This window comes from Schistocerca serialis, chromosome 8 (genome assembly GCF_023864345.2).
Source record: "Schistocerca serialis cubense isolate TAMUIC-IGC-003099 chromosome 8, iqSchSeri2.2, whole genome shotgun sequence".
NCBI lineage: Eukaryota > Metazoa > Arthropoda > Insecta > Orthoptera > Acrididae > Schistocerca > Schistocerca serialis.
In genome coordinates, this window is record NC_064645.1 from 134942128 (window position 1) to 134960950 (window position 18823).

At 42.1% G+C, this 18823-nt stretch overlaps 1 protein-coding gene across 1 annotated transcript in view; it reads right to left on the reverse strand.

The window, feature by feature from the left end:
- The window catches only part of LOC126416871 (opioid-binding protein/cell adhesion molecule-like), a gene marked incomplete at its 3' end in the record, with an annotated part of 952882 nt that overhangs the window by 490996 nt on the left and 443063 nt on the right, over positions 1–18823 (reverse strand). The gene's annotated exons all lie outside the window — the stretch shown is intronic.

Below are 18823 nucleotides of genomic sequence, written 5' to 3' on the forward strand. Positions count from 1 at the left end.
CAGTAAGTGTTCTGAAACATTCTGGCGGTGCGCGTTATGGAGTCTCTGAAGGGACAATGGAGGACATCAGACAAACGTTTCTCACAAGTCCACGTAAGACAATTCGTCAAACATCTAGTCAACCTTATGTACCTCGATCAACATTGTATCGTGTAATTAACCAGCGTCTTCGTGTGTGTGCTTACAAAGTGGTAATTTTGCAACATCTGACGCCTAACGACAAAACCCGCCGACAACAATTTGCTGCGGATATGCTGCCGCGTATTGATATGGATGCCAGCTTCCTGGGGAGACTATTCTCAGATGAGGCAGCCTTTCCTCTGTTAGGAATGGTTAGTAGGCATAATGCTCGGATTTGGGGTTCGCAAAATCCGCACGTTGTCATTGAACATGTTCATGATAGCCCTAAACTAAACGTCTGGTGTGAGCTAATGCGCGACGGGATTGTTGGACCGTTCTTCTTTGCGGAACTAACAGTGAATGCGTCAGTGTATTTGGACCTGTTGGAGCAGTTTGTGTACCCTCAGATACATGAATTTCAACCCAACATCATTTTTCAACAAGATGGAGATTGGTCAAGGGCTGTTCGTAAGTTCCAGGATAGGAAATTTCCCAGTCGTTGGATCGGACGTGGAGGAACCATTGTCTGGCCACCACGTTCACCCGACATTACGCCGCTTGATTTCCTCACGTGTGGATTCGTGAGGGACCGCGTGTATGCGACCAAAGTGGACGATATTGCTACGTTGCGACATCGTATCACTAATGCGATTGCAACAACAACTGAGAAAATGTTACAAAGAACTTGGTAAGAAATTGAATATAGAATGCTTTTTTATTCCAGTCTCTGATCACAATATGAATCGTTTAGACGATGACCGGTTTCAATCTGTAATGACCATTCTCAGATTTTTACACCAATATATTTCGTGCTACAAATGGTTCACATGTAGAGGTGTATTGATGATAAAACACATGAAAGAACAGGAATAAAACATTGGTCAGAATGTTAACAAGAGTTTCGAATCAAAATTGACGGTTACTGATGATGTAGATAGCGGGCCAAGTTATTGAATGAGAAGAGTGTGGTCAAGTTAACACGACGCCTTCCACGAAACAATTGCAACGTAAACGCTATCTGGCTATAAAGTCATGAACAAACAGAGGATGTGAATCTCTAACTGGCAGTTCAATACGACATTAATTGGCTGAAATACAAGTGCTGCAGGTCTGATACTCTCGCTACAGAAAAGACTACGCTCCTCCAAGAACAATCTCTCGTATGCACGGGCAGCAGCACTGGACTGCTCGTAGGCTTGTAACTGCTAAAGCCGCAACCAGTGCACACTTAAACCAGATTAGGTGGAGAATTCCGGCTAGAAACTTGCCATCAACCAAGACCGCTCTCTTGGGTCAACCTCCACCGAATGCTAAGAAAAATCCTTTCCAGCTTCCCTTCTCAATACCGTCGCTTTCGAGAAGCGTCACCAAGAAATTAACGTCTCCAGTTGTCAAGCGGCGAGCGTAAATCGCAGCATTGGTTTAATTAGAACACCGCGGCAGAACTTCCTCCCATTCACGGCATACAGCATTCTCTCAATAGGGTCGCTAGCCGCCAAAAACGATGCACGCCAACACAACGTGTTGATATACGTCACAGGTCACTATAAGCGGTGTAACGGCCAGAAATTTGCATGAAAGCATCCATACAAGCATGTGTTGTGCTGTACAGGTGCCAGATATGGATTTATGAATTTGTCGGATAGAGTTCCATGTCTGTTGCACTCGGTCGGCCAATACAAGGATGATTCAGGGGACCACACCGTGGTTCAGGTCGTAAAAAATCGATTCTCAGTTTTCATCATATTTCGATAGATTAAGGTTTTATTTAAGCACTCTGAAAAGGATTTTGCTGAAAAAAACTTTGCGAGCATTTAAAGAGCATTTTCCTACCACGTGTGTTTATGTGCCACGCCCACCTTTCAGCCACCCACATTTCTGCATATATTTTAGATTTTTATATGCCATACATTGCACGTTAGGTTTTTTTTTTTACTCCCGAGTGTGTTGGCTATCCTTGGAATGCAACGGTCGGTATTATTTTGTTTCTCATGTTTGTAAACAACACGCTTTAGAACACGCGGTTAGTTTTGTTCAAGTGTGATTGCGAGTGGTTATTATACATACGTTTGAAGTTCTTGTTTACGTGTGTTTTGTTGTGTTCATTAAAGATGACGAAACGTATGGGCATTTTTAAGAAACGACAATTCAGAGGAAACAAGTTTAGAAAGCTTTCTGTACAAGAGATTATGTCGCCTGGTAACGATGTTTCTAGTTGTAATTCTTCAACAAGCGCATCATCAAAGAAGTTTGCATGTGGACTTAATTAAATAAAATTCAGATAATTTTTAGAAGTTGTATGTCCGGCTACGAAGTTTCGTAACCGGTTGGCTCTGACTAGTATTACTCCGCAATCTGACTGCATAGAATAACAACAAAGAATGAAAGGAAATTTCCGTTAACACAATTAATTAATTAAGTCCCCAGCAACTATAAAAGCTACGAAAGAACAAAGCACAAGTGTAACTAATCTGTGTGTGGAAGTGTGATTAAACGTACACATCTGGCACGGTTCTTCCTCAATAAGACAAGATATTTTAAACACCATTTACACTGAAGTAATTAAAAAAACAGAAATACTATAATTGCACACAGAAACCAGAATTACACTCTAATACATGAACACAAGCCAGATGCTTTGTTGACTGAACCTGTGACCAAGAAGCATTGTTATTTAGGAAATTTGAAATATAAAAATTTTTTTATTACCTCATATATATTGACGAAAAATACACTCTGATCATTACAACATTCCCAATAGAACAGCATCGGCTGTCGAGCCCATCAGAACAACTGCACACGACATGCTCACAACTAGTACTGCTATCAACATCGCCTCAACTACGACTGGGCACGGCAACTTCTGAACTACTGCTTCCCACGGCAACTTCTGAACTACCACTGCCCACAAGAACTTCTGAACAATCACTGCCAGTGGAGGCGGCGGAATAAAACTCTTTGGCGCAATCTCTGGCGCTGTGACTCAGTGTAGCCACCTTTCAAGCTCTCACCATTTCAAGAGAGTTACAACGAATTTACTATAAGTGACAAGGGGTGCAGTAACATTATTATAAATTTGAGAATATTATCAGATGTAATTTCTAAATTTGTACAGTATAGAACAATATAGACAGTGTTGTGAGCCACAGAGTGTGAAAATTTGTGAGAGTGCCAGTGGGAGAAAAGGCCTTGGAATTGCTTTAGATTTAATTTGCACTAAATGCTCAGCTGTGATTTCATATATGAGTTCCTCAACAACAAATGCAAGTGGCCCTTATGAAATCAATACTAGATTAGTTTATGCCTTACGATCCATTGGCAAGTGCATGGCTGCAAGGAGAACATTTTGTTCAGTGATGAACTTACATCAACCACCAAATAAATTTGAAAAACTGACTGCAATATTAGACAAAGTGGCATGTGAGGTCAGTGAGGAGAGCATGAAACTGGCTGCGAGGGAAGGAGTGGAAGAAAATGATGGATGTTCGGATATTGCTGTTGCACTTAATGGAAGTTGGCAGGAAAGAGGACATACTTCTCTGAATGGTGTAGTGACTGCCACTGACACCGGTGAAGTGTTAGATGTGGAGATAATGTCTAAATATTGCAAATGTTGTAAAGTCAATGAACATAATGAACACAACTGTGTGGCTAATTTTAGAGGAACAAGTGGTGGTATGGAAGTTCATGGAATGCAACAAATATTTCATCGCTTCGTAGAAACAAGAGGCGTACGGTACACCAAATATTTGGGCGATGGTGACAGTAAGGGATACAACAGTGTCGTGGGCTCTAAGCCATATGGAGATGCCATTATTAGCAAAATAGAATGTGTAGGCCATGTTCAAAAACGTTTGCGAACAAGGCTGAGAAAACTAACTGTTGATATGAGAGGAAAAAAAATTATAATATGGAAAATTTTTGACCGGACAGGGTCGCTTAACTGAAACTGAAATAGAAAACTTACAGGTATACTATGGGCAGGCAATTAGGAGAAATAAAGAAAATTTGGAGGCAATGAAGAGAGATGTTCGGGCCATATTCTCCCATAAGTCCTCTACTGATGATAAGCGATGTCATTGATTTTGTCCATCAGGAGAAAATTCGTGGTGCAAATGCAATAGGGCTCAGGCAATTGTAGAGATTTTGCACAACATAAAAAGCCACCTCTGGTAGTACATTCATTAATATTCCCCCATCATGAAGTTCCCAAAAAAATATTTTCTGCAGAACAAACTTAATATTTTTTGTTTATAAATTTAAAGAAGTATTTCTTAAAAACTCTAAAATGGATAAAGTAGATTTTAGTATAGTTGACTCTATTAACATCATGTAACATACAGTAGAAATATTAAGGTCCTACGTCAAATAGTTTTTTTTTCAGAAATGGGTCAAATACTTGCCTAAATTAACATGGCTTAGATAGGCAGGGTGTGGTCTCCTTAATGCTGTTAGTGGATGACGCTGTACTTGTCGTCCCTTGACGTTCCTTATGTGTGCGATTGGAGCAGGCCAAAGCGATATGTCGACAATGTATAGAGGATGTTGTGTTGCAACAGGGATATGTGGGCGATCGTTATTCTGATGGAAAATACCCCTGATATGCTGTTAATGAATTGGCACAACGGGTCGAATCACGAGATCGATGTTCAGACTTGCAGTCAAGTAGGCGTAGGATAACCACGAGCGTTCGCCTGACGTCATACGAAATAGCATCCCAGATCACAACTGCAGGTTGTCTATCACGTGGACAGGTTGGTTGCAGACCCTTAACTGGGCATCTCCTAAACATCACAGGTCCATCACTAACGCTGAGGCACAACCAACTTTGATCAGAAAAGGCAACAATCCTCCACCTTGCCCTTTAGTTAGCTCTAGCTTGACACCACTGAAGCCACAAATGGCTGGGGTTTGGGATCCGTGGAATGCGCGCTACATGGAGAGTGGCGCGTGGCTTTCTTGAAGTAACCGATTTATAGCAGTTGATTGTTTCACTATGATGCCAAATGCTTCACAGACTGCTGCAACAGATGCAGTACATTTCACCACAGCCATTCTCTGAACACGATGGTATTCCCTGTCGGTAGTGCCACGTGTCCGTCCAGAGCCCTGTTTTTTGCGACCGCCCGTTCTCGTGACCACCGATACCAGCAATGTAGTACAGTGGCTACATCACTGCCAAGTCTTTCTGCAATATCACAGAAGGAACGTCCAGCTTCAAGTAAACCTATTACACGAACCCTTTCAAACTCAGTGAGGTGCTGATAATGTCCAAATGCTACTCCAGGCGGGTGTAAAATGAATGTGCGCAATGGAAAATAATAAACGCCAAAATGAAGATTTGGCCCTGCCTGACTACCCCCTGAAGCTGATCTTAGGATCTCTTAATTCTATAAATTACAATCTATACGTAAATGAATGATGAAGGCACTAATCGTACTAAATGATAGACGTTGTTCCTGTTTGTATATTTATTGTAGATTTAAAAATCCCTTATATTACAAAGTTTACATTTCCTAAATAAATTACTGATCAATTGCCCAGCTCTGCCTCTTATTATGACTGTGCGGTCTCATATCAATAACGCGAAATGACTGATATCATCTACGTACCAAACACTAGAAGGCACTAATTTCAGAGATGATCTATGGTGGTGCGGAACCTCAGCGGAAATAAACTAACGTGATCACAGCTGTTTAGCTTTTATAGCCCTAATAAGCAGAAGCAATTTGCGATATCACCATGTACTACGTCCGGCGCGTCGAAGTGATGGTTCTCGTACTCGTCTGCGAGGATGGAAGAACTCCAGCCACCAATAAACTCTTTCAAACACAAGGATGGGACAAGGCGGTCCTCTGACTAATGTAGTCCAATACTCTCTTCTCCTCTCTGTGTTCTACAGACGAGAAACGCGAACTCCTAGCCGCAAGGACGGAGTTCAGATAACGTCTCAACGTAAGTATAGGCAGAGGAAGTGCTCTCAATTACTGAACGCTGCATACTCAACGACGACTTCCAACCCAGAGGTGAAGTCCAGAATCGCATAGGTTCGCAACAATACAGTTTCTAACTGTTCTAACTATAAACTCTACTGAGAGCAAAGTAGGTCCCTCTGTACCAACAAAAGCTGATACCGAGCGACCACCACACATGAACGCTCACAACAGAAGCCTTCTTCTCTCCACCGCTGGCCTCCCAGCAATGCTCAGCCCCCCACCATTGTAATTCCGAAAACGAATCATATTTCCGAAACCACGGAATATTCTCCCTCTCTACAGATTCTTCCGAACGCCGACCAACCACATTTTAGTCTTTTGTCGTCCAGCGCGGAAAGTTTGCGAGGAAAAACCTATACTTGTACAATGGTACGCTTCTGAGTAAAAATCCTTGGAAATAAGCCAGCCAGCGTGGTTTCCGAGATGCCGCTTCTTCGTTCCTCTCACCTGCGTCCAAGATTTTAGTAGTTTCCGAAGTATAATGCTTCCAGTTCGGCTACAATAACGGCCAGTCGCGACTATGTTGTGCTCCAGCGTTTAGGTGCTACGGCGTCCGTCTCTCTATTTCTCGTGTTTAAGCAGGACCAACATAGCTGTGTGGGCCCTCCACGCAGGGTTTGAGTTCGTCTGCCGTTTCATTTCCACTGTCATTTCAACCTCTACTAGTATGATAATAAAGACACTCTGTCAACAATTATTTACAAGGCGTATGTGACAATGTCAGTCTCCTTTAAATATTCATATATACGATGTACTACCCATCAAATAATACCTAATGTGGTTGTAGATCACGGCAAAGTATGTGGACGAGTGCTTTTAAGGTGCGACATTATAGCCACCTTACAAATGGCGTATTGGCCGCTTTAAAGGCTTTCTTGACTACCATCAGATCACCACGTCCAATATCAAAGGTAACTAACGCTTGCGACCATTACAGCGTGTATTTAAAGCAAACCTACTGGCGCCACTCTTATGGTAATGGTGCGTAATTTGAATGCTACAAGATCTTTCAGATGTAGAAACACGCTTACCAACTTTCGTTTACGTCGCACAACTCCTTCTGGATGTTGCGATTTTTTCCCCCAGCGTATTTCTCCCCGCGTGTTTAGATCGTACCGCGGCAGAAACATTTTGGCAGGCCATATTAGCCTGGCGCTATCGCGTCGCACAAACATTTCTCCCCGCGGCAGATAACGCCCTTCTCCCCACAGCGATACTTGAAGTGGGCGCCAGAGTGTCGCACACGACTTCATGAACTCACAAACGGCCAGCGCCGTCCGAACCAGACAGTTCGTCAGGCTCAGGGCGATGCCCTGCGGACTGCCAGTCCCTCACTTGGCCTCCCATGAGCCGGACAACTGTGAAAGGAGACAGGCACCGCCAGTGTACACAATGCGGTCTCCGCTTTTGTGACTCCCTGGGGGAGCCGGACGTACCTTCCGAGAAACTGGTAATTGAGAGCCCCCTCAGCCTTTACCTCGGCCGAGAGTAGCCTTCACAAAGCGCATTAAGAAGGTATCCCAGGCGTACTGCCTAACACGAATAAAGATTCATAACTGTACTTCTCAACTACCCAGATTCATCAATCCTAGCGGTAAACGATCTGTGTCCTGGACAATGAAGAAAAGAACAGCAAGCGATCGCGAAATCCGTCGTTTTATCTAGATTCCAACTATTACACTGTCATCTATAGGTGACATCAGTCTAAAGTGCCATGTAGCAACATGGTGGTAGCCTCCTCCATGTTCTTCGTCAATCAATGTTGTTTCTACGTGAAATTTTGAACTAATGGCACGTGTTGTTGTATGCACTGAACATGACTGTGTAATAGTTGAAATCCAGATCGGCTGTAATAAAGCGACGAATTTTTCGATCGATTGCTGTCCTTTTTTTCCATTGTCTGTATTCAACGATTGCTGCGCGCAACAGAATCAAATGGATTCCAGTCTAATAAAAACGCTGTCATTCCATGTTATACATTAATTTAATGCCCTAATGTGTCACTGCGTCACTGAGATGGCGATAATGCCACTATGCTGATTATTTATTTTATAAAGATGAAATAAAATGAGCCTAAAGTCTTAGCTACCTTTCAGAGTAACAGTTTAGATATGAATGATCAGTAGTAAAGGACTCAGTCGTTCGACTGATTTGATGCTGGTCTCTAACTTCGGTCTCTACGTAGCTACTACAGCAGAATTCTCCATAATCAGTTTAGCGCATTCTAGACTTGTTCTGCCCGTATACACTTTTCCCTCAAAAGCTCCTCCGAGAGACAGGTTAACTACTTATAGTCACCGTACCAGATGTCATGTTAACTCGCTGGTTCCCAGCCATTCAAAGATCATTAACCCCCCCCCCCCTCCCTTCTTCCTGACTCCATTCATCATCATAAACATTAACACCTAATTAAACGCTAGAATGGACAATAATTTTCCTGGAAAATTTTTATTTTTAGACAAGAGATAAACAATATTTTGTTTTTTAGTTGTTTTATTAAACTACAAACTAATACTTCAGTGAGACATTGGTACTGCTTATTTATAACACCCTTAGAATAATGAATCAGTCTTCTGTGAATCGCGAGGGCTACCAACAACACCTCAGAAAATAAAGCTAAATATCCACATTTGCAAAGAAATTTGTTAGTAAACAAGCTTCATCTGCACCAGTCCTCACCCTAGCAATACTTCCTTCATCCATGTTCCTGCAAATCCATCTACAATTGACCCAGTTCAAATGTGTGCACTATATATAGTATGTACATCATTTGATAACAGAACTCATTTATGAACTGGGAGGAACAGGAAGACCTCAGACTACCAGCTCATTGCGTCTAAACACCATCATTAAAAGCAATAATAATAATAAGCAATAATAACATTTGTACAGTTAGGATTGCAGTAGTACAGTGGGCAATGCATGTACTACTGTTTTGTGGTGCCAATCAGTTCGTTTATTGTTGTGAAAATAATTATGATGCAATTATGGTCAACTTCAGAAAACATATACAACCTGGAGAGAGCATTTTAATGACATATTTTAACATACATGATGTATATGTCTCACTTTTACGCTCATAGACGCATGGTAGAAAGTAAAATTTTGATTTAAATTGTGAACAGGAAGATGTTGATAGATTCGTTTTATAAGCTGTAATCTCGAGCACATTGTGTCATGCATTAATGATAGTATTTGAAACAAAAATGTAATTTTTGGTTAGTTATTATACATGGTGCTGACACAGGAAGATGCGCATGAAATGGAGCGAAAGGGGAACATACGAATCAAAAATTAAGCAACTCATTAGTTCTAGGTGCCTTTCCTTTCATGTCAATGAAAAACGTATATAACTGTTTGACCATATCATGAGAAGACATAGAGATAATTGAGCTTTTCGCGGTTAGCTTGTAGCAAATCGTTTTTGCGATGGCTTTGCTGCGCCTTCCACCTCCCTTGTTGTTTCTATTGTTATCTCGAAACTTCCCGCCAGAGATGTAATAAAGTGGAACACATACAGCCATCTGTAGGATGTTATTTATTATATGTCTGCCAGTTTCGTTGACTCATTGTAGCATCTTCAGGCCTTAACTGACGCTGAGGGGCTTATCTCCAATCGTAACATGATTCGTCTGTAGCCAACATCTATGGACTGGATTTCGCAGACTACGAGGTGCATTCAAGTTCTAAGGCCTCCGATTTTTTTTCTCCGGACTGGAAAGAGATAGAAACATGCACATTGTTTTAAAAGTTTTAGAATGAGGCCACGTTCATTGTCAATACGTCCCAGAGATGGCAGCACCGTACAACAGATGGAATTTTACCGCCAGCGGCGAGAATGAGAACTGTTTTAAATACTTAAAATGGCGACGTTTTCCTTACTTTAACAGCGTGCAATCATTCGTTTCCAGAATTTGCGTGGTGCGAAACCAATTGAAATTTATCGACAGTTGAAGGAGACATGTGGTGATGGAGTTATGAATGTGTCGAAAGTGCGTTCGTGGGTGCAACAGTTTAATGAAAGCAGATCATCGTGTGACAACAAACCGAAACAACCTCGGGCTCGAACAAGCCGGTCTGACGACATGATCGAGAAAATGGAGAGAATTGTTTTGGGGGATCGCCGAATGACTGTTGAACAGATCGCCTCCAGAGTTGGCATTTCTGTGGGTTCTGCGCACACAATCCTACATGACGACCTGAAAATGCGAAAAGTGTCATCCAGGTGGGTGCCACGAATGCTGACGGACGACCACATGGCTGCCCGTGTGGCATGTTGCCAAGCAATATTGACGCGCAACGACAGCATGAATGGGACTTTCTTTTCGTCGGTTGTGACAATGGATGATACGTGGATGCTATTTTTCAATCCAGAAACAAAGCGCCAGTCAGCTCAATGGAAGCACACAGACTCACCACCACCAAAAAAATTTCGGGTAACCGCCAGTGCTGAAAAAATGATGGTGTCCATGTTCTGGGACAGCGAGGGCGTAATCCTTACCCATTGCGTTCCAAAGGGCACTACAGTAACAGGTGCATCCTATGAAAATGTTTTGAAGAACAAATTACTTCCTGCACTGCAACTAAAACGTCCGGGAAGGGCTGCGCATGTGCTGTTTCACCAAGACAACGCACCCGCACATCGAGCTAACGTTACGCAACAGTTTCTTCGTGATAACAACTTTGAAGTGATTCCTCATGCTCCCTACTCACCTGACCTGGCTCCTAGTGACTTTTGGCTGTTTCCAACAATGAAAGACACTCTCCGTGGCCGCACATTCACCAGCCGTGCTGCTATTGCCTCAGCGATTTTCCAGTGGTCAAAACAGACTCCTACAGAAGCCTTCGCCGCTGCCATGGAATCATGGCGTCAGCGTTGTGAAAAATGTGTACGTCTGCAGGGCGATTACGTCGAGCAGTAACGCCAGTTTCATCGATTTCGGGTGAGTAGTTAAGTAGAAAAAAAATCGGAGGCCTTAGAACATGAATGCACCTCGTATCTGTAACAACTATCTTGTGTCCTGTAGGCCAGCTAGTTGGCAGTTGGAGACCAAACATAGTTGTTAGAGGCAGTCCGAGAGAACCAGTTCATAGATATTGGCCGCTGATGAATGGTGTATACGACTGGATTTAACCCCCTCAGTGTCAGTTAAGACATGAAGATGGTGCACTGAATCGTGGAAACTGGTAGCCATATAATAAATAACATCCTAAGGACGGCTGTGAGTGTTCCATTTTATTACAGTAGTGAACAGCCGAAATTCCTTAAACCTCCAATCAGATGGATGGACATGCAGAAGTACGTCAGAAGGTTTCTTGTGCAGGGAGCGGAAGTCTGTTTGGTCGCCATGTTATTTCTAGTTGGTCTTGATACATAAGGTAAATGGTGTTGGCTATCTTCTTCTGGCTTCTCCAGAATCCGGTGACAATTATTGTCCTAATTATAATGTTCCCAGGCCCTTTCTATATCTGAAATCCGAGTAATGTGTTTACTCTCTTGTCAAGTTTTTCATAGCGTAGTGACATCAGGTTGGTCACCTTAAAACAATAGCTACTGTGTGTAACAGTTACACTGATTCGGTCCTTGTTTAGCGTATAAGTGCCTGTCCTATGTTTTATGCGTGGGTTGCTTTTGGTACGAAATTTATGTTTCCGGTATTTGGATCCAAACGTTCTGCATTGTTTAATGCGTAGTAAAGGCCACATTGCTGACTGATGTTTCAAAAATCGCACGGAGCAGCTATTTCACAGTGGGGCTTTTACCTGTTTATTATCATTTGGTTGTAACATCTGCGCTTTTTATGCAATACGGCACAGTAAAATAGTTATTTTATGCTTGATTTGCTAATATACTTTTGTTCTCATGTTTATGAAAAAATGGTTCCAATGGCTCTGAGCACTATGGGACTCAACATCTGAGGTCATCAGTCCCCTAGAACTTAGAACTACTTAAACCTAACTAACATACGGACACCATACACATCCATGCCCGAGGCAAGATTCGAACCTGCGACCGTAGCGGTCACGCGGTTCCTGACCGAAGCGCCTAGAACCGCTTGGCCACAACGGCCGGCGGCCATGTTCATGAAATATCATTCTGTGATATGATACGATACAAGATGCATTTGCTCAAGTTACAGTGAAATGTGGTGGAGAAGGTATATTCTTGGTGTGGTCCAAGTTTATGGTACATGCATTACACTCCTTTACATCTGATCCCATTGTGCTTGAAGAGTTGATCTATGCTTTACACATCTGATAATGGTAAGTTAGTTTGCTGAAATCGACCATCACAATAAATGCTGTACAACAGCGATTTGACTGTGTGAATTTGTACCTCAGTTTCTATATTAGAGTAATTTTCTATTTAGTTCCAAGCTGTCATTACTGCATTTGAACTATCTGACTGAACTGAGTACCTTGTAATATAGTAAATCAGCTTCTACAGGTAGACATCATTTTCAAAAGGCTGTGGCCCTGTGTTTAATGTTATTTCGTAATTGTGTAGCCAGGCTTTAAAATTTGAGAGTTTTCACTGATTGAAGTTATGTAATTACTGTTGTGGGTTTTTAATGTGTTCGCTCTATTCGACTTTGGTATAACGTCATTTATAACATTTAAAAATTTGTATTATAGTTTCAACTTCATATTAGCTTGATCAAGCGGAAATATTTTAACCGGATCATGCAAGAATTCTGTAAGCACAGTTACGTTTCTGAGATCAAGGTTAGCTTGTGTATGAAGTGGATCTGTCATTTTCTAGTTTTTATGTAATATCTTTGAAACTCAATGGGTTTTGACACCGCCTCTTCTCCTGAGTCATATTCAGTGTGTAAAATTTGTAGTTACAGCTTGGTTTCAAGTGGATCACCATCAAAATGTTAAATTGTAATTTCTTTTAGCCTGATATCATCAAAAATTGTAATTTGAAGTACAAAGCATGTTATTCATTCTGGGATAGTTAAAACAAGGTTTTTGGGTTTTAATGGAGAATTCTGGATTTCTGTGTAATGTGTAATGTAATTTCGGCTCAGCAAGTTACCACGTCCTTCCCCGCTCCTACCAGTTCAAAAATCTAAAGAAAGAGTAGAAGGAAAGAGACAGAGGGGGAGATCAGCGAGCAGGTGAACATATCAAATCAAGGAGATGTCCAGTCAACTTCTTCAGCAGACTCTATGAGAAGCTGGTAACCATGCGGGATGGAGACGCTTGGTTCATGGTGTCATAAGCAAAAAAATGAGCACGACGACTTGTGATGATGACGTAATCTGTATTGTAGATCATACTATGATGATAATAGTAATGATATTTCAAAAATAGTTTTGTTTTGTGATCGCAACACAACGACGCGCTTCTGTTCTTAACATCTTAGAAAATATAATTTTACCTCTCAGAAGATAATTAGCCAGAGGTTGGGAACCACTTCACTAACCAATCCATTCATCTAGTAAGCGTCTTCGAGATATTCTTTTCTTACCTACTCTTTGTAGTAATTCTTCGTTTGATATAAAAATGTATACTTAATTATTTCGAGTCTACGATAGTACATTTCATGCGCCTTCAATTTATAAATCTCTGGATTTCCGTTTCATTTCAATAGGGAGCAATTATAAAGTGCAGGAAACATTAAAAAAACGGTAGAGATGAATGACCAAAAACAACGTTACAAATGGTACAGTACGTGAAAGACTAACTCTCAGTTCTTTTCACATTGTTTATAAATGTTCTATGAGTTCACTGTTCGTCGCACGCCATAGATCTAACCGGTACCGTAATCCAGTTCTGCCCGTACCCGACCCAGCCTATCAGGATTTACGGTAGGAACGGATGCTGTAATCCGTTGCCGCCAGTCTTCGAGGTTATGTAGTAGAGATGGGATATAAACAATTTCATTGACATAACCCCACAAGAAAATATCTCATGGGGTCTAGTCTGACGACCCTGGCGTCCACTCCAATTGTGACAGTTCAGTGACCACAACAGGTACAATCCAGAGATGGGGCAAAGTTCCATTCAGACAACAGCTGTGGAAATGTGGAGGTGTGCCACCTTGCTGAAAAATGAATTTCCTGCTTTAAGTTTCAGGTCGTTGTAAGGGCCACAAGTGCAGCATGTCGAGACAGGTGATACCACTGACAGTTCCCTCGGCGAAGTAGAAGGGTTCATAGATTGTCTTGTTGCACACAGCACAGAACATGTTAACCTTCTCGGAATCGCGTAAATGTTAGACAGTTGAGCGTGAATTCTCTCTGCTCTGTGAGGCCGTTGTGTAGGCCGACCCTTCCGTAAAGATGAAAAGTGGCTTCGTGACAGAAGAATAATTTACTTGAAAGTCATCATTTTCAAGAGGAATCTGCATATTATTGCAGAAACGCAGACTGCGTGATTGGTCTTCGTGGTTTACGTGTTGCAGAACCTGCCGTTGATACTGCTCTACTCTTCATTGCTTGCGAACGATTTCCCACACTGTTCTCTGAGGGATGATTTCTGCAGTGGCTCGATAGGTAGCCTACATGATAACGGACAACATGATGTTCCACATATGCTCCACTGACTACTGAAACCCCAGCAGGTTTGAACATTTTGCGTCGCACCGAGAACCATCTTACTCGAATTTCATGCATCCCTTCAATACGTTCTGATAACCTGGAGCTGTCTTGTGAAACTTGCCACGGGAAGCTCTCAGCAAGCTCACTATTGAATGGAAGCGAGCATTTCTACTGCACAAAATGCTTTCACTGCTCGGTTCACCGCTATTTTCAGCTAATATAACGGGGGACCCTGTCGGCGCTTTTCAGATAAACTCGCCTACACCGCGTTAATAAACTTAGTGTTTCTTTTATGACTGCATCATTTTTATGTTATGTTTAAACATTTACCTTCAACAGTCTTTTAAAATATTTCATGGACTTAATAGTACCTAGTATTCTGTGCTCCAAACGAACCATCCCAATTGCGGTAGAAGTTACGTACCGGTGTTTCTTACGCTAATTCTGTTTGTGAAATATCTGTTGCTTTGACCATCCTGCGTAAGTTCGCCTCCTAGGTAGGAAAATTCTTTCACTTATCCTACCACTGTGTCGTTCCTCACCGGCCGGTGTGGCCTAGCGGTTCTAAGCGCTACGGTCGCAGGTTCGAATCCTGCTTCGGGCACTGATGTGTGTGATGTCCTTAGGTTAGTTAGGTTTAAATAGCCCTACGTTCTAGGGGACTGATGATCTCAGATGTTGAGTTCCATAGTGCTCAGAGCCATTTGAACCATTTTTTTCTTTCTTTGTCATTCCTCATTCTGATGATGAGCTAGTGGTTATTTTCTGTTCCACTACTTTTCATCACTTTCGTCTTTGCTTGGGATAAATTCTTCCTAAGTCTTAATCTGTATTACTTGTCTTTCTTCTTGCCTCTTGCCAAAAGATCTCTGAACATTCTCATTTTTAATGTTGTTCCCTTTCGGGTTTTGCTCATCAACTTAACTCACAGCTTTATCCAGCCAAAAAACTGATCGCAGTTGATGATAAACTGCCACTCCTGTTTGTCATCCCTCCTAACATGAACCCTTCTTTCTCAAATGCCTGCTCCTTTTATTCGCACTCATTTATGTAGATGGTCAGTCTTGTAGCTGCAGTCTCCTAACGTTTGGGATAAATAGACGTACTTTAGGGGTGTTTCACAAAAACTTGCAAACGGCTTCACAGCTGGTGAATAGACAGATGGCCTATTGCTGGTTGTTGTGGTAAGTACACGATGTGGTCGTATCGTGTTTGTGTCACGCTGTGTGCTAATCAGTTTCTGACGTGTTATTACTTTCCCAAATATATTTTCGTGTGTCTTATTATTTCGGTTTCATGTTTTTACACATTTATGCTCTCCGCGCAGAAAGCGTAGACGCCTTTCATTTAAGTGTAGAGAGAATGGTAACTACACACAGACGATTGCCCATTAAATGAAGTAACCATCCTCCTATTACGCAGTGAAACTTCAGGAAAATTAACGAACTGGAGAGAAAACGATTTTAACTGCAATGGGACCCACACGCTAAGCTGCTTCTGCATTACAGCCGTGACTGTTAGTTCCGGTTATAACGCTAATCGTAGGACCATGAGGCTAAAAGGAAGTTGTTATACGCCGAGATAACCCCCAATGTTCACAAGAGAAGCTAACAGAGCTCATCGGATGGCGTGAAAGGTCTACAAACACAGCAATACCACTACCGACTGCTCAAGGGGATGGTGGTTCGGAGGGGGGGGGGGGGGGTGTCGCGTGGAGGGAGGGGAGGGGAGCGTTGGGTGGTAGGGGGAAGCTCTGAAGTTCTTTTCTTTGGAGGATTGCAGTATGTATTTGACTGTTGAAGTGCCAAACGCGTCTATGGTGACAGTGTTTTATGTTGTCACGAAGCTCAGAAGGTTTGGAGAAGGCCCGGACTGGCTAATTATAGTACCAATAAAATAAAAAGAGGCGTATCACGAGGAAATAATCCGAATGAGAAGGAAACAGGTAGATGAACATACATGTCTAGAGAAACAAATGATCAGAATTTGAGAAAAATTGCATGATTTAGTCAACAGAAAGAGATTCACAAATTGAGCTAGTCAATAACACGTTCGTCGACGTCTGGCCCTTATACAGTGCATTGATTGATAGAGTTTTTTAATGTCCAACTGAGGGGCATCGTGCCAAATTTTCTGCGAGCTGGCTGGAGGTTCCTTCCCATAACGTTCCAAACGTACTCAGTTGGGGAGAGATTCGACCCGTAATGTGACTGGAGTCAGTTTTCTTCAGTGATGACTGCCACTTCTGATCGAGTATCAATGACCAGCGAAGACCTATCTGAAGACGACCGTACAGTGGTGGGATAACAGCCTGACCGTCGCCCATCATACGGCCCAGCAATCGGGAGTGGTGGTCTGGGGTCCCATTTCACTTCATAGTAGAACCCCTTCGGTTGCCATCTGCGGTATCCTTACAGCACAGCGGTACGTAGATGATATTCTACGCCCCGTTATGTTGCCATTCACGGAAAATCATACTGGGCTGACATTTCTGTAAGAAAAGGCGAGAATTTATGCTACTTGTCTTCGTGTATTTCCAAACACTACATCACTAAAAAGGACGCTGATCTTTCCCCAACTGAGAACGTTGGTGCCTTAAGGGGTTGGGCCCTGCAACCATTTCGAGATTTTGACGATTTAACGTGCCATTTGCACAGAATTTGGCACATTATCAGTCAGAAGCACATCCAACAATTCTATTAATCGCCGGCCTTTGTAGCCGAGTGGTTCCAGGCGCTTCAGTCCGGAACCGGACTGCTGCTACGGTCGCAGGTTCGAATCCCGCCTCGGCCATGGCTGTGTGTGATGTCCTTTGGTTAGGTTTACGTAGTTCTAAGTCTAGGAGACTGATGACCTCAGAAGTTAAGTCCCATAGTGCTTAGAGCCATTTGAATTCTATTAATCAACGTGAAGCCCAATAACTGCTTGCATAAGAACCAGTGGCCGAACGTGTTATTATCTCGCTCGATTTGTGAAGCTCTTTCTCTTGAATGAATCATACAGTTTTTCTGAAGTTGTAATCTTGTGCGTGTCTGTACATGCACGTCACACCTACCGATTTCCGTCCCATTTGAATAACTCTTTCGTGATGCGTCGTTATATTTTTTTAACTTTTTATTTATTTTTTGTCTTCGACTGTGTTACTACGTCTATAAGAAATAATCAAGTACTACCAAAATTTCTATTCCGAAAGGTCCATAAATCCACCTTTATTAAAATTTAGCGTATGATTCAAAATACTCAGTTTATAGAACGTGTACAAAGAGTATACATTAGTACAAGGGTAATGTCACATACCTACTAAACTCGATCAGTCATATCAGTAAACGCAGGGTACGATTTCACCAACAAAAATACATGAAAGATGTAAGCCACTTGAGAACATTATGAATTCGTATGCGCACCTTAAAAGTCTTCAGTGTGATTGGCCTACAATACTTCTAGAAATCAATCTTCTGGATGTTAATGTATTGTGATTAAAATTGAAGGAAATCACTACCTTGACTTTTTAAGAGCATCAGAGATGTTATTTTCCAACATCACACATTGCAACATTCCATGTTTAATATCAGCGACTGCATTCACAGTAATTCCATGTAGTTGTCTCGTGACAAGAGGGAATAGATTCATGGAGACATGAAACGCCATAAAAACGTCATATAGAGTAAGAGAGGTCATCATAGGAAACTTCCTGGCAGATTAAAACTGTGTGCCCGACCGAGACTCGAACTCGGGACCTTTGCCTTTCGCAAGCAAGTGCTCTACCACCTTTTTTTCTTTTTTTTTGTTTTTTTTAATCTAATTAACCGCTGCAGGAGCAGGACGACGGGTAGGGTAGGGGTCGACACCCGAAGCCTGGCCATCCCGCCGCCACGCCCAAGCAACGTGCTTCGGTAGCTCAGCTGGTAGAGCACTTGCCCGCAAAGGCAAAGGTCCCGAGTTCGAGTCTCGGTCGAGCACACAGTTTTAATCTGCCAGGAAGTTTCATATCATCGCACACTCCGCTGCAGAGTGAAAATCTCGTTCTGGCAACGTGTTCGAGTTCGAGGATCGAAGTATCAGGAAGAGAATGTAGTGGGTTTGTCGATGTTGTTTTATTTATTTATTTCTTTAATTTTTATAACATTTTTTTGTATTATAGATTTATTTTTGTTTCAT